Genomic DNA, 14885 nt, shown 5'->3' with positions numbered 1-14885 from the left:
AGCAAACAACTAAAATTCATCACTTTGTTTCTTGGAGCAATTTACAGACAAAGTCTGAAATTTAAGGCTCAGTTAAAAAAATATTAGCAGCATAATGGATTTCATATTCATCAATAAGATAAGAGATTCATGGCACAAATATATACACATATGGAAAAAACATAAAATATGAAATGACTCTAGATATGATACTTTATTTAAATAATGAAATGAAATAGTTTTATTTTGAGAATTTTTATAGGAGAAGGGAGAAAGAACAAAAGAGAGTGACAGGGAGGGGTGCAGAGAATGAGAGAGAGAAGTCCTGCCCTCCCGTTGTTCATCAGTTTTCTCGAGCAGGCCCAGTAACGTCTTCATCGTGAAACTTTCTTGTTACTGTGTTTGGCATATCGAATATGTCATGGGTAGCTTGCCAGGCTTTGCCGTATGGGCGAGATACTCTCAGTAGCTTGCCGGGCTCTCCAAGAGAGGCGGAGGAATCGAACTCAGGTCGGCCATGTTGGCTGTGTGCAAGGCAAACGCCTTACCCGCTGTGCTATTGCTCCAGCCCATGAGAGAGAGGAGTATAGAGACATAAAACATTTGCTTCTCTCAAGGACAAAGAGCTAAGAGGTCACACCTATGGTCAAGGCATGAATCGCTCTCCAAGGAGAAGAATGCAACAGAATCTGAGAACTTCATCAACTGCCTTGAAGCAACTTAAGAGCCGTCCATTCCTTCTCTGTTTTTAGTGTTTGCCCCTGACTTTTAAATTATTCATATTGCCAAGATTGCTTCATCATCCTAACACAATGGCTCCATGAAGGAAAAATGACAAAATAAAAAAAAATCTATATCTCTGTACAATCTTTCTATAAGAACAGCACGCAGAGTAAACTAACTCCATGACATGCTGGAAGCCTTAACCTTTGTGTGTTTTTTTTTTCACATTCACTGTGAGCACTTTTGGTAACAAATGGGATTTTTCTGACCAGGCATATTTCATTCAAGTTCTTCAATCTGTGTTGAATACGCAATTGCTTCTTTAGGGTCAACTTTGGCATGAACATCCCTCCAAGTTAACACCAAGGTGCCATGTACCCAGGCCACTGAAAAAACTTTATCATCACAGGCAGGAGAAACCAGAATAACCTGCATTTGATTATCAGCAACCTGGTGTCCCTGAAACAATTGCCACTGGCTTGATTCTGCTTTAAGTAAAAGACTCCGGAGGGGCTGGAGAAATATTACAGTGGGTAGGGTGCTTGCCTTGCCTCAAGGCCTCCACAATTTTCACCTTCAGCATCCCCTGTGGTCCCCTGAACCTGCCAGGAGTAATCTGTAGTGCAGAGTCAAGAGTGATCCCTCAAAACCACCAGATATGGCTCAAAAGATCAAAGACAATAAATAAGCAAAATGTTCCATTGTGTAAACTCAAAAAAGACTACAGCGGCAGTGGCTTGTCTCTCCCACCAACCACGTTCGGTAGTTTCATGCCACTTCACCCACCCCGGGGAGGTCGATGGCGATGGGTAGGCGAAGGAAGGAAATGAGGACCAGGCTGGTTGGTGCAGTTTATTCCAATACTCCGTCCATTCATTCCTGTCTCCCTCCTCTGCCTCCTCTCCTGCTTCTTCCTCCCCCAAGCTACCTCATTCTCCTTCTCGATCCCCCTTCATCCTCCTTCTCTGGAGTCTCAATTCTGATTCTGATTCCCCAGCCCACTCTTACAGTCTAGTTAAATTCAGAAGGTACAGTCAAAACTATTTAGAGAATCAGAACTGTAGTAGCTAACTAACTGTTGATTGGTCAGCCACAAAGAAGTAGAGTGCCCTACCCACTGCACTATCATTTTGGTACGCTAGTTTCCCTCCCCGCCCCTACCAGAGCTCTGGCAGCTGAAGATCACCAGAACCAGCCACAACCATGCTGAGACCACTCTCCACACGCATGAAGGTACTGGCAGCAGAACAAAGGCATGCAGGTCCTGGGGCTGAGATCTCCAAGCCTGCTTGGATTGGGGCTGAGCATCCTCCACCCAGATCCTCCACCTACCAGTAGGCAGGGGTCACACCCACCAACTGGCCCCCTGGCGCCGTGTAATCCCATCAACGGCCAAGATCCAGAGACTATAAAACCCAGCTCCCTGAAGCACGCGGCCATATCACGGGACAATTTATTATCTCATTCTTACTTTGGACAAACCAGCAGGCTACTGAACGTAACCTACCCACACCGCAGAGTCTGGCAAACTCCCTGTGGCGTACCCAATATGCCAAATACCAGTAACAATGATGGGCCTTATTTTCCTAAACCCGAAAGAGCCTTGAATATGGCACTTTTCAAAAATCCCAGGACTAGGACGAAGGAGACGTTACTGGGGCCTGCTTGAGGCAATCGACGAACAACAGGATGGTCGTGATTGTGATCGTGATATGACCACAGGTTAAAAGTAAATATCTGGTTGGTATTGCATATGTATTTGGTAAGTGATTATGCTGAATTCCAAAATTTTAATAAAACCTAAAATTACCATTGATGTTTCATGCTCATATCTCAGAAAAGAGTTCCACACTGCCTTATAGACTTTATAGAATAAGTTTCATTAGAACTAAAAGATGAATTTTTGATTAATTATTAAAGACAGAAATTCTGACAAATGCAATGAATGTTAAATATTTTATGATACCATACAATTTTGTTACCTTTTGGTTCCAAGCTCTTTAATGAGTTGTGAAAGCTTTTCTTTGTACTAAAATCAAAGAATTTGTTATTTTAAATGATAGATCTGATGTGTAAAATTTTCTGATCTTTTAAGAATGTGTTTGGCTTATAATATTCTTATGAAAAACAATGCAAATCTTTATTGTGAATCTTTATAAAGAACTTATTTCACATCCTGTCTATTCTTTTCAACATAGCAACTCAATGATCTCATTTGATTGTTTTTTAAACCAGAATGTCTCAGTTGTATTAGGTGATGGATGAAGACTTTTAAATAATACTCTTTACTTGTAACATATATATGCATGACAAATTAGTATTAAGTAATGCTATTTCTTTTTTTCAATTTTTATATATCTTATTCTCATAAAGTATTTCACAATAGTTCATTACAGATAATATTCAAACACCAATCCCACCACAAGCACCTTCCCACCGCAATAAGAGGAAGGTGTTTGAAGATTGTTGTAAAAATACAAGATTATAACATATGGTTACTCTGCAATTGCCTTGTACACAGAAAACCCAAGTTCAATACTCAGCACCATGAGTGGTTCCCTGATCCCTACCAAGTATCATCCTTGAGCTCAAAGCCAAAAGCAAACTTAGATCATTATTTTTCAGGATGGAGTATAAGATGCCTATTTGCTAAAGACTATCTGGAACTTAAAAATTTATATATACATGATACATTAAAATAAATTATTTTTTCTACATTTACATATACACCAAAGATTATTTTTATGGGTAGATCATCCTACAATTAAAATTTTATTTTGTTTTACAGTGACTCAGAACTCATTTTATGGACCTACAACATTTTTCATCTAGTTATCCAGCTAAAAAAGATATTAATTTTGTATACAGATTCTTATAAAATTAAATCATAAAATTATCATGAATACCATATATATTATATATATTTGTTCTAGAAAAATGTTCTTCTTGTGCATTCCATTAAATTTATTTATTTATTTATTTCCTTTTCGGTCACACCCCACGATGCACAGGGGTTACTCCTAGCTCATGCACTCAGGAATTACTCCTGGTGGTGCTTGGAGAAATATAGGGGATGCTGGGAATCAAACCTGGGTCAGTCGTGTGCAAGGCAAACACCCTACCGCTGTGCTATCACTCCAGCCCCTGCATTAATTTTTTTTAAAGATAAAATAGAATGTACATTTTTATCAGTTCCAGAGTTTTGTAAAAGGTTAGAAATGGGTGAGAAATTTACAAATGTTCATATCGTATCATCAGTATTATAAATATAATTATTTGTTTCAATTAAGCATATTTACATATAAACTTCATTTTTAGTATTAACTGTCATAATCAAATTTAAGAAACAAAATCAGAAGAACGACACAATAAATTGAATATCTGTTTTGAAAATATTTTGAGATCATTTTTAATTATTTTTTCACTAATCAACTTACCATAACACAGTATAGATATTGCATTACATAATAGTATATTGTTTAGCATTTGTAAAACCTCTTTCTATTCAAGACTGTTGAAAACAACAATCAAAGATCCATTTGGATAATGACTGAAAAGTGTCCTGGCTACTAATCATATCTATTTTATATGTATCCAATCATCATAATAATAGCTTTATAATTTGGTGTTCAAATCCAAATAGAACTTTAAGATATCGTAATAGTCATTTTAATTTTTGGTGTTTAATCAGATGTTTATTCGAATCTAGTAAGTTAATGGTTTTATTGTTTACTTACATAAGTAATTTCTCCTCATTTTTACTCATTCCCCACACTGCAGTTAAACATATTTAATAGCCACTGCTAAAATTTCTTTTCATTGTATGGATTACATTATATGCTTTAGGCACAAAGAGAAAATAATGGAGCTTTCAAATAGTCATGCTTCTTGTTTCCAATGAATGCAAGATAACTGCATTAAGAAAGAGCAGCAAAATGTTGTGCTTTTACCAATAGGATATGGTTATCATAGTGCATCAAAGAATAAAATTAAGTATGTCAATAAATACTACCCTGATTGAACATAAATCATGCACTCCTAACAAATTTATACCAAATCCACTTGATAATGGATAATGGAATCCTTATGGAATGAGTAAGAGCTCAAAATCCATAAAACTACTGTATTGCAATTAGAGTTGCAAAAATAAGAAACTTTTGTCAATAGTACAATTTTTCATTGATTTCTTTTAGACAAAAAATGCATATTGGACATTCCTATGTCCTAGAACTAAGAAAAATAATTATACAGATAAATCATGAACATATTGAATAGTGATTTTATATACATGAACATTTTCATGTGTATATAAGTAAGCAAAAAAAATCTATAGAAAAACGGTAATACTTCATACAAATACATTCATGTATTTGCCTGGTTCCAAATATTTCCATATACACCATATATGCTGTTTTTATTTCATGCAACCCATATAAAAGACTAACATACTTTTGCAAAAGAGCCACTTGCACTCATGATTAAGTAGCCTACTTAAATGAAGCAGATATTTTAGTGCAATATAAATCATTAACAAGTGTTCATCTGTCTACTCAACCAATACATATGAACACTGTGAAATTTAGAAGTCATAATGCAGTCTGAGAATACACTTAATTTTGCATAAATATTTAAACAATCGCTGCAGCCCAGCATGGTGAGTAGGGCATTTGCCGGAGCGATAGCACAGCGGTAGGGCGTTTGCCTTGCACACAGCCAACATGGCCGACCCGAGTTCGATTCCTCCGCCCCTCTCGGAGAGCCCAGCAAGCTACCGAGAGTATCTCGCCCGCACAGCAGAGCCTGGCAAGCTCCCCGTGAAGTATTCGATATGCCAGACACAGTAACAACAAAGTCTCCAACGGAGACGTTACTGGGCCCGCTCGAGCAAATCGATGATCAATGGGAGGGCCTTTACTTTACTTTTACTTTACGGCCAACCCGGGTTGATTCCCTTGTCCCTCTCGGAGAGCCCAGCGAGCTACTGAGAGTATCCCTCCAGCACAACAGAGCCTGGCAAGCTCCCTGTGGCATATTCAATATGCCAAAAACACTAACAACAAGTCTCACAATGGACACGTTACTGGTGTCCGCTGGAGCAAATCAATGGGAGGAAAGTGCTACAGTGACAGTGCAGTGCTACTTAAACTATGAAGAAAATTCATTCTCTGAAAATTGCTTTAGAGTATGGTAAAAAAATTATGATGGCTCCACATATACCTTACTCCATATACATTTAAATATGTGCATATTTCTGTATTTGTGTTTGTGTTATTTTATGTGTATATTATCAAATTAAAGTGCATGCACTTTGGAAAGAAGAATTTATGCCTGAATTGGATTTTCTTCTATTATTTAAAAAAAAATTTATTAGTGAAACACCATGAGGTACAGTTGTAGACTTACAAATTTTTGTGCTTGGGTTTCAGTTATACAATGATTGACTACCCATCCCTCCACCAGTGCCCATTCCCCACCTCCAATGCTCCCAGCATCCCTCCCACCCCCCACCCCCCCATCTCACCCCACCCCTGAGACAGGGCATTCCCTTTTGTTCTCTCTCTCCTTTTGGGTGCCGTGGTTTGCAAAAGAGGCATTGAGTGGCAATCATGTTCAGTTCTTCTATTAAAATTTCTAAAACTTGTATTTGTTACATTAAAAACTCTGATCTAAAGCAGATGGTCTTATAATATCAGATAGTCAATTAGTTTATCATTTAGAAGTCCTAAAAATATTCACAACAGCAATGTATTTGGGTGGGAGGTGATCTCCATGTGGCAGTAAGAGACCCAAATTCCTTCCAAAAGTTCTCAGCCATCAGCTAAATGGGAGTGTCTGAGGCTTGCAGTGCTGCTTCTTTCATGCAGTGAAGGGGCAATCCAGCCTATACTAGCAATATTCACCAGAATCTAGGGCCATAGCTAGCAATACTCAGTTCTCTCTATGGCTTCACCCGTTACTGTTCAGGACCACACGCATGGCCTGTGCCTCGACCCTTACACTCTTTCTTTGAGTCCAAAACCAAATCTAAACAATGTTTTGATATTTTTTTCAATAATAAACATCCACTTTTTAACAATATTTCCTATAACATAATACTTAGCATACTTCCCGAGAAAAGGAGAAACAAGTGTATGTCAATTCTATGTAGCTACTTAATATCGTCATTCTTGTTTTATTCAACTGATATGTTTTGGAGTTTCCCAAATAGTGCTCAGGGTCCCAGGGCCCCTCTTGGTGCTTCTACGCTGCGCCAGATGGGTGGATGAGTGTGTTGACTCAAAAATAGTGCTGCTAAAAGTCATCAGTGGTAGAGGTACCCTTCAGGACTCCAGATTTAACAGGGCAACAATCACAGGTGGTTAAGGAACTTCAAGGTCACAGACAGTGATGCTCTGAGTCCGTGCAGTGATGAGACTCTATGTAACGTCAGACACATTCAGGGCATGGATTTTTTAACCCTGTAAGTACCTTCCTGACGTCTCAATGGGAATTTTTTTCATCTGTATTTCTCACTAATTTCTGCGTGTCTAGATTATGGTCTTAAAAAAATCTTTTTCTCATTGAGCTTGGTTTAGGATTGGGATGAGGAGAGAAAAAGAGATCACTAAAAATTTACAGACTATTAATCTGAAAAAAGTATATAAGGGTTTGAAAGAATAATAGTAAGGGGTAAGGCAGCAATAGATTCAATTTTTTATGATATTCCGAAAAATCTCTTATAAGGTGAAATACAAGTAGACTTGATAAAATGAAGGTATAACTTTATCTATCTACATATAAGTCTATGCAAGGGACAGATTATAGATAAACAGGAGCAAGAGAAAAATTTAAGTATTATAAATATTTTTAAATAATTATTTAAAAATGTTAAATATTGTTTTTCTAAAACACCAAGATTTTAAGATACAAAAAATACATGATTTTTCAGAATAATTATCATACTTAATATAGAAATACATCTGAAATATTTCCTTATTAAATATTTATCTCTCTTTAAAGACATTTAAAAGTATGAAACATGTTTAAGTCTGTTTTCAAAAAAAGTTAATGAAATTAAGTGAAAATAATTTAATGTAGTCTATAATTTAAGATTTCTGGTTGCTTTCCAAACGAAAAAATTTAGTTATAATATGGAATAGTCAGAAAAACACACTTTGACTTTCTTTCCGCTAGATAAGCTGACTATAATATAGCAATTGAAATTTTTATTAGCTAAAATTCAAGATAATTTTGTATAAATTTACATTAAATACATTTTGGAATATTTTAGAACTGAAAATGGTATTTTAACTAATTTTATTGAACTTTTTGTATATTTTTAGTGAACTTGAGTAATATAAACGATTCTCTGAAACACAATAAAATTTTAGATATAAAATTTTATTTATAGAAAAATAAAATAAAAAGTAATATATTTTACCTTAGGGCTGGAGCAATAGCTCAGCGGGTAAGGTGTTTGCCTCGCACGTGGCTGACATGGCTTACCCTGATTCAGTGAAAAAAATATACAAATCTGTGTTGACAGACTCTCTTGTTGTGTGACCATAGGTAGTCTTGCCTCTCAGCTCCCACATCGGTACAATAGGCATAATTAACACCCCCCCACCCCCAGTGAATATCAGCAACCATTAACTTTTTAATCTACTTAGAGCATTAAACATAGTTAGTGATTAATGGCACTTCATCCTTGTAATGACTATCACAAATCAAATCATTAACAACATCAGGAAAAGGAATGGCATATGCCTAAAGTGATCAAATAATGATGATAATGATATATGTTTATGACAATATTTCTGAGGAAAACATTGTTCAAGTACTGGAATATTCACTTCAAGTATTCTTTATGTTTTTTAAGCAATTTTACAAATACATATTTTTAAATTATCATTACTAGATGAAGATGAGAGATTTTTTTTGAAGTTTATTCATTTTTTTAACGGAATTACCTTCACTAGGTATGGGAACAGTTTGAAAGTACAATGTACTATAAATGCATCAGTACATAAATACATTATGTACATTAAATACATTAAAAAATTGCATTCCCTCAACCAGTTATTCTAAATACCACATATAAATAAAGGCACAATGTGAGTACTTTTTAAAAGATTCCCTAAAGCATGATATTTTGAAGTCACAGCATTTCCTGATTAGGATATGCCAGAAATTTTAGAGCAATCATTCCATTGTAGTTTTATTTTTTCCATACTTTGTGAGTTACATTAAGCATATTATCATTTCAATTTTTTTTGTTTTGAGGCACAAAACTGAAGGTGCTTACTCTTGGAAATTGTCTGGAAACCATGAAGTGCCTGAGTTCAAAACTAAACGTACCAAATGAAAAGCTCACTCTTTTGAGATGTCACTCCAACACCAGTATAATACTATTTTTTTAAAATAAAAAGTGAAATTATATTCAGAGAGTTTCATTTTTTGATTGGATAAATTGCTTTTGGTACAAGTCTACCTTGTAATGTTACTTATTTTTATTTATTTTTGAGTCACACACTGTTATGCTCTGTTCAGGGATCACTCTTAAGAGGGCTGGGGGAACCATATTTGGTGCAGCGGATCAAACTTGATTGGTTGTATGCAAGGCAAATGACCTCTCCAATGTTTTCTCACTTCAGCCCTATTGTAATATGATATGAAAATATGAGAAAATATGAGAAAGCCACCAACAGGGCTGGAACGATAGTACACTGGGTAGGGCGTTTGCCTTGCACACAGCCAATGCAGGTTCAATCCCAGGCATCTTGTATAGTTCCCCAAGCACAACCAGGAGTAATTTCTGAGTGCAGAGCCAGACATAACCCCTGAGAATCTCTGGGTGTGACCCAAAAAGAAAAAAAATTGCCACCAGCATTTAACAGAGTCATCTGTTTTTTAACACAGTGCTTTGAGAACACTGTTAATGGAGTGGATAGAATTAGGAGAAAAAATGGTACAATCATATCTGATTATTTTGCATTATACTTATATTATGGAAAATGCTAGAAATTTAATGTTTATACTATTCAGTCAGATATATATATAGTGAGTAATTATTGGATATATATGTATATATATATAGAGAGAGAGAGAGAAAGAGAGAGAGAGATTCCTAATGGAATATAGGAGAAGAGCACAAGAACATTAATATGAGGGTAGGATTTGTCCTGTTTATTTTGAATATGTTAACATATATTTTTGAAACCTAGGGAAAATTCATTTTAAAAAATTGTGCCTCAATTTTCTCAAATAACAAGAATTAAAATGATTATTTAATACATAAGTATTACTTGATGGATTATCTCATATATGCTTAAAGTATTTCAGCAAACAAAGTGAAGATACTTGAGTTTATGCATCGTAGATTATAGTGGCAATAGAGGAATCAATGTATTAAATTAATCAGTAAATTGTAGTGTAGTCTGAAAAGTAAGATTGCTGTGGTTATTAGTAGAAAGGTAATGAGATTCCAGATAAAGAAAGAACTAATCTCTAGGAAACAGTGTGTGGGAGGCTAATGTTTTATAGTTAAAGGGTGTCTCATTAAGAATCAACATTTTTAGAATTTTTTAATTGAATCACCTTGAAATACACAGTTACAAAGAGGTGCATAACAAGGTTTCAGTCATATAGTGTCTCAACAGCCATGCATCTACCAGTGTACATTTCCCATCAACAATATCCTCAGTTTCCCTCCTGTCTCCCTTCCCCTCCACCAAGCCTATTTCTGTGGCAAGGATTTTTTTTTCTCTCTCTCTCTTTCAGTGTTCCACATGGCCATGCAGTAACACTTCTGGAATATATGTTCATTGTGGCACTATTCACAATAACCAGAAATTATTAACCAATAATATTCTTGAATGAGCTAAAGCAATTAGTCTTTGGGATACCCAGAGAAATTGTGTTCTGGGGAGGATAAACCATTAATAATACACAGGCTATTGGGGCTTACAAATATCTCAGAGATTTGGGTAAACAGGAACCAGGAGAACAGGAGTGACCTATTTAACCACAGATCCTAGTGTAAGCCCTAAGCATAGTGGCATGTTGCTTCCAAACAATTAAAACAACAAAAAGACTAAAAGCACTCTATTGAATTGAATTTCTATTGCACTGGCAATAAATCACATTTGTAAACATTTTTCTTTTCATTTTTTGTAGAAATATTACTTTAAGAATGATAAAAGAATTATGTTTTTAATATCTTTAAAGATCTAGACATTTTATTTTGTCTTACTTATTGGTATTTCTGATGAAACTTGCAATGTAGGCGTGAATTGAGGAGAATCATAATATTAAGTATAAAATAATTGAAACGATTATTTTTGAACTTACTGCAAAAGCTTGATATATTTTACAAATGTGAACAAATAACATAAAAAATTTAGCATCAATACACTTGATCACTTGACATCCTGTTACTCATCTCTTTGCTTCAACGGGCACCAGGAAAGTCTCCATTAGTCCCTGTCGCGTGCTAGTGTAGCCCAATGGTGTCTGCTCATTCTAGGAACAAGAACAACCTCAAACCGATTTTTCGGGATCTTGACGAAGAAGTCTGACCATCTCGTAGGTGGCTAGTCACGCAGTCTTTTGACGTACTGTGGAATCCAGTTGGTAATGACTCTAGTCCAGCAGTCATCTTCAAATCTCATTATGTGTCCAGCCCATCTGATTTTCCACACCTTGGGAAACAAGACAGTGCCCCTGATTCTGATCGTTGATGGAGGTCAGAACTCCATATTCTTTTTCTCACTTGAGTGAAGTGTGATACTCTAAGCATAGCTCTTTCAATTCCTCTTTGGGAGACCTGAATAGCGTTCTCATCCTGTTTTCATAGGGCCCAGATCTCTGAGGCATATGTTAATGCAGGAAGAACAGTGGAATTGAAGAGATGTGCCCGGAGCTGGAGGTTCTTCATCCTCTTAGCTATCTCTTGGATGCTCTTGAAGGCATTCCAAGCTGCTCTCTTCCCTGTGCACAACTCAGGTGCCAGGTCATTCATCATGTTGAGTTCACAACCTAGATACACATAACTGTTGCACTTGGAGATGTTCGTCCCATTGAGAGCAAATGGAACATCACGAATGGGACTGTTTCTCATAAACTGACTTCATGAGATTCAGTTGTAGTCTGACCTTTCCACACTCACAGTCAAAATTGGTCAGCATTTGTGCTGCTCGGCTAATATTTAGTGTTATTAGAACGATGTCATCAGCAAAGCGGAGGTTATGTAGTTGCCGACCGTCATTTTTCACCTCCATACCTTCCCATCCCAGTCATCGCATGACATTCTCGAGGATTGCAATGAAGAGTTTCGGTGAAATAGTATCACCCTGCCAAATCCCTCTCATGATGTTAATAATCACGTCCCCGTAGAATGGTGAGATCCTGATAGTGAATCTGCAATTACACCTTATGGCTATTGAGTTTGAATGCCCTGTTTGGCTAGGGATTCAATGACCACTTCAGTATCAACATAATCAAAGACCTTCTTTAAATTAATGAACATTAGACAGAGCGGCATCTTGAACTCCTGAAAAACCTCAATGAGCTTGTTTATCGTGTGGATGTGGTCGATTGTGCTGAATCCTTTTCAGAAACCAGGTTGCTTGCATGGTTGTCCTTCATCTACTGTTCTGTCAATAGTTTTCAGGATGACTCAAGTGAACAGCATGTAGACAATAGACAACAGGCAGATCTGGCGATAGTTGCCAGTGTCGTGGATGTCTCCCTTCTTGTACAGTACTACAGTCCTGCTGGTTTTCCATTGAGAAGGAAGCTTTCATCCATTGAGACAGAACCTTGCATTCAGACAGCTAGCATGTGATACTTATGAAATGGCGTGTCAGATTTCAGAAGGAAGAAGGTTGGGAACAACATATCCATCCTGCCAAATTTGGTATGTGGGCAGGTGGATATGGCTATCGAAGTTATCTGAGTAGAAGTTCCTGGATAATCTTCTCCATTGCACTTCTAGAAAGTGTGATAGATCCATCATGACATCGGAGGGCAGTCATTTTGGTCTTGTAGGTGGCGAAGGACAGGTGGATGTTGCTTATGCTTTTCTGAGCTTCTGTAACATCTGCCAGCACTGCTGCTCTTCCCTCTTTGAGGTCTTCCTTTATCGCTTCTCTGCACTGCTTTGTGAGCTCGGATGTTGACTTGCAGTTGCCTGAGGCTTGTGCCAAGCCACATTGGTGAATAAGTTCAAGGAGTCTTTTTGTGTCTATCTCTCTCTTGGCTTTCTTCTCACAGTCATGGAGGTGCTGAAACATTTGTTCACATTTCTTGTCAATGTTGCAATGATGGCATCTTTCCATGTTGCCACAAAAGTGCCAAAGAGCTCCCAGTTGGTGGTCGTTCTGGGAGTTCTCTTCTTAAACTTTGCAACCCTTTCCCCCAACTCTGTGAAGTAGAATTTTGCATGAAGGAGACAGTGCTCTGATCCCGTTTGAAATTTTGGGACAACAGCAACATCGGTCAGGCAAAACTGTTGACTGAATATGATATGGTCAATTTCGTTGTGGAAACCCCTACTGGGAGACTCCCATGTCCAATGTTTAGATTCAGCCTTCTGGAATTGTGCAATGCTATGGATTTTCTTGGTTGACATGGTGAACTAGGACAGTCTCTCACCCTGTTCATTCTATTCTAGGGCATGGTTCCCAATGTGGAGTTCTTCAGCGGATCTTCTCGGTCCTATCTTGGCAATAAAATCACTGACAATGATCTTGTAGAAGGTGTGGTCTTCTTTTTAGAACTTCTCCAGTTCCATGCAGAACTTCTCAATTTCTCCTTTATCATAATTGGATGTTGGTACATAGACAATGAGGATAGAAACTGCCGGCAGTGAGCCATATCTATTCAAGTGTAATCATCTGATTGGGGTTGTTAGGCATTCGAATGAATCAATGTTTATGGCCAAGTTCATGTTGAGGACATCAACACTACCAACACCTCTTTTGTCGCATGTTCTGAGGAACAGTTCTTCTCCAGTATTGAAAGTGGTATGATGTAATTGATGCCTTCTTGTCTTAGTCAGACAATGATGTCATACTTGATCTTTCACGCTTGCATCATCAGTTCCTCGATGGATTCATCCAATGCCAGCATACGTGCATTGAATGTACAGTCAATTTTGTCCTTCTTCGTTTTGGCAGCCTAGTTCAGCCCTGAGATTTTATCAGCCTCTCCTTCCTTATCCTTTTTAACACTGCCATTTTGGTGACTTTTTCAGGGTCAGGGGAATGAAACCCATTGTATTTACTGGTTTTGGCATATTGAATATGCCACGGGAAGCTTGCCAGGCCCTTTCACGTGGGCAGAATACTCTCGGTAGCTTCCCAGTCACTCCGAGACGAATTGAGGCTTTTAGGGGGACCTCTAATTGTCCTTGCAGGTATTCCCATGGTTCAAACCATTTGAACCCCATTAAATATGGTGCGGTAATCTTCTATTAATTGTTTTATGATGTACTTTGCAGACAATTTGCGGCTTCGTCATCTGGAAAGTGTCCTGGAATATGGCGTCAGCTAGGTAGTGGAGGTAGTGAAGGTAGTGGAGGTCTGCCGGGTTGCTGGAAGCAGGCAGAGGATCTCTGCTCCCGGGTCCGCTGAGTCTGGAGTCCATGGTCAGAGTATTCTGCTTTCCTGATTCTGTGGGGCTTCACCCATATGTGAGTCTTGGTGTGAGGGTCCGGAAAGCATCCTGGAGCATGTCGTTGGCTGGGTAGTGGAGGTAGTGGAGGTCATTAACATGTTGTTAAAGATTGAGCCTAGAGTGTTTTATATATATATATATATATATATATATATATATATATATGTATATATATATATATCTGTAAAAGTGTTTATTTCCCTCTAAGATTAGTTACCTCTTATTTTGAACACTGTCAAATGTGATGCAGTAATTCTGGAGTATGGATAGAATATTTGGTTTGAAATATTCATACACTTGTGGGTGAGGCTTGACCGTGAGTGTGTTGGTGGCTGAGTTATGGAAGTTTTCTACTGCTGGGGATGGGTGTCTTGGGGCAGGGAGGAGTCTCACCCATCCCTCTCTGGTGTGTCCTGAGTTCACAGCCTGGCGTGTTGTCCAGTGGCACTGTTATGGAGAGCATCATGTCGCTCCCTTCCTGGAGAGAAGAATTTGCAATCTGGACAGTTGCCATTGGGAATAAAAGT

This window comes from Sorex fumeus, unplaced genomic scaffold (genome assembly GCF_029834395.1).
Source record: "Sorex fumeus unplaced genomic scaffold, SorFum_2.1 ptg000055l, whole genome shotgun sequence".
In the NCBI taxonomy this organism is placed as follows: Eukaryota; Metazoa; Chordata; class Mammalia; order Eulipotyphla; family Soricidae; genus Sorex; species Sorex fumeus.
The sequence above is the reverse complement of the archived record's forward strand: the minus strand, read 5'-3'. Positions refer to the sequence as shown.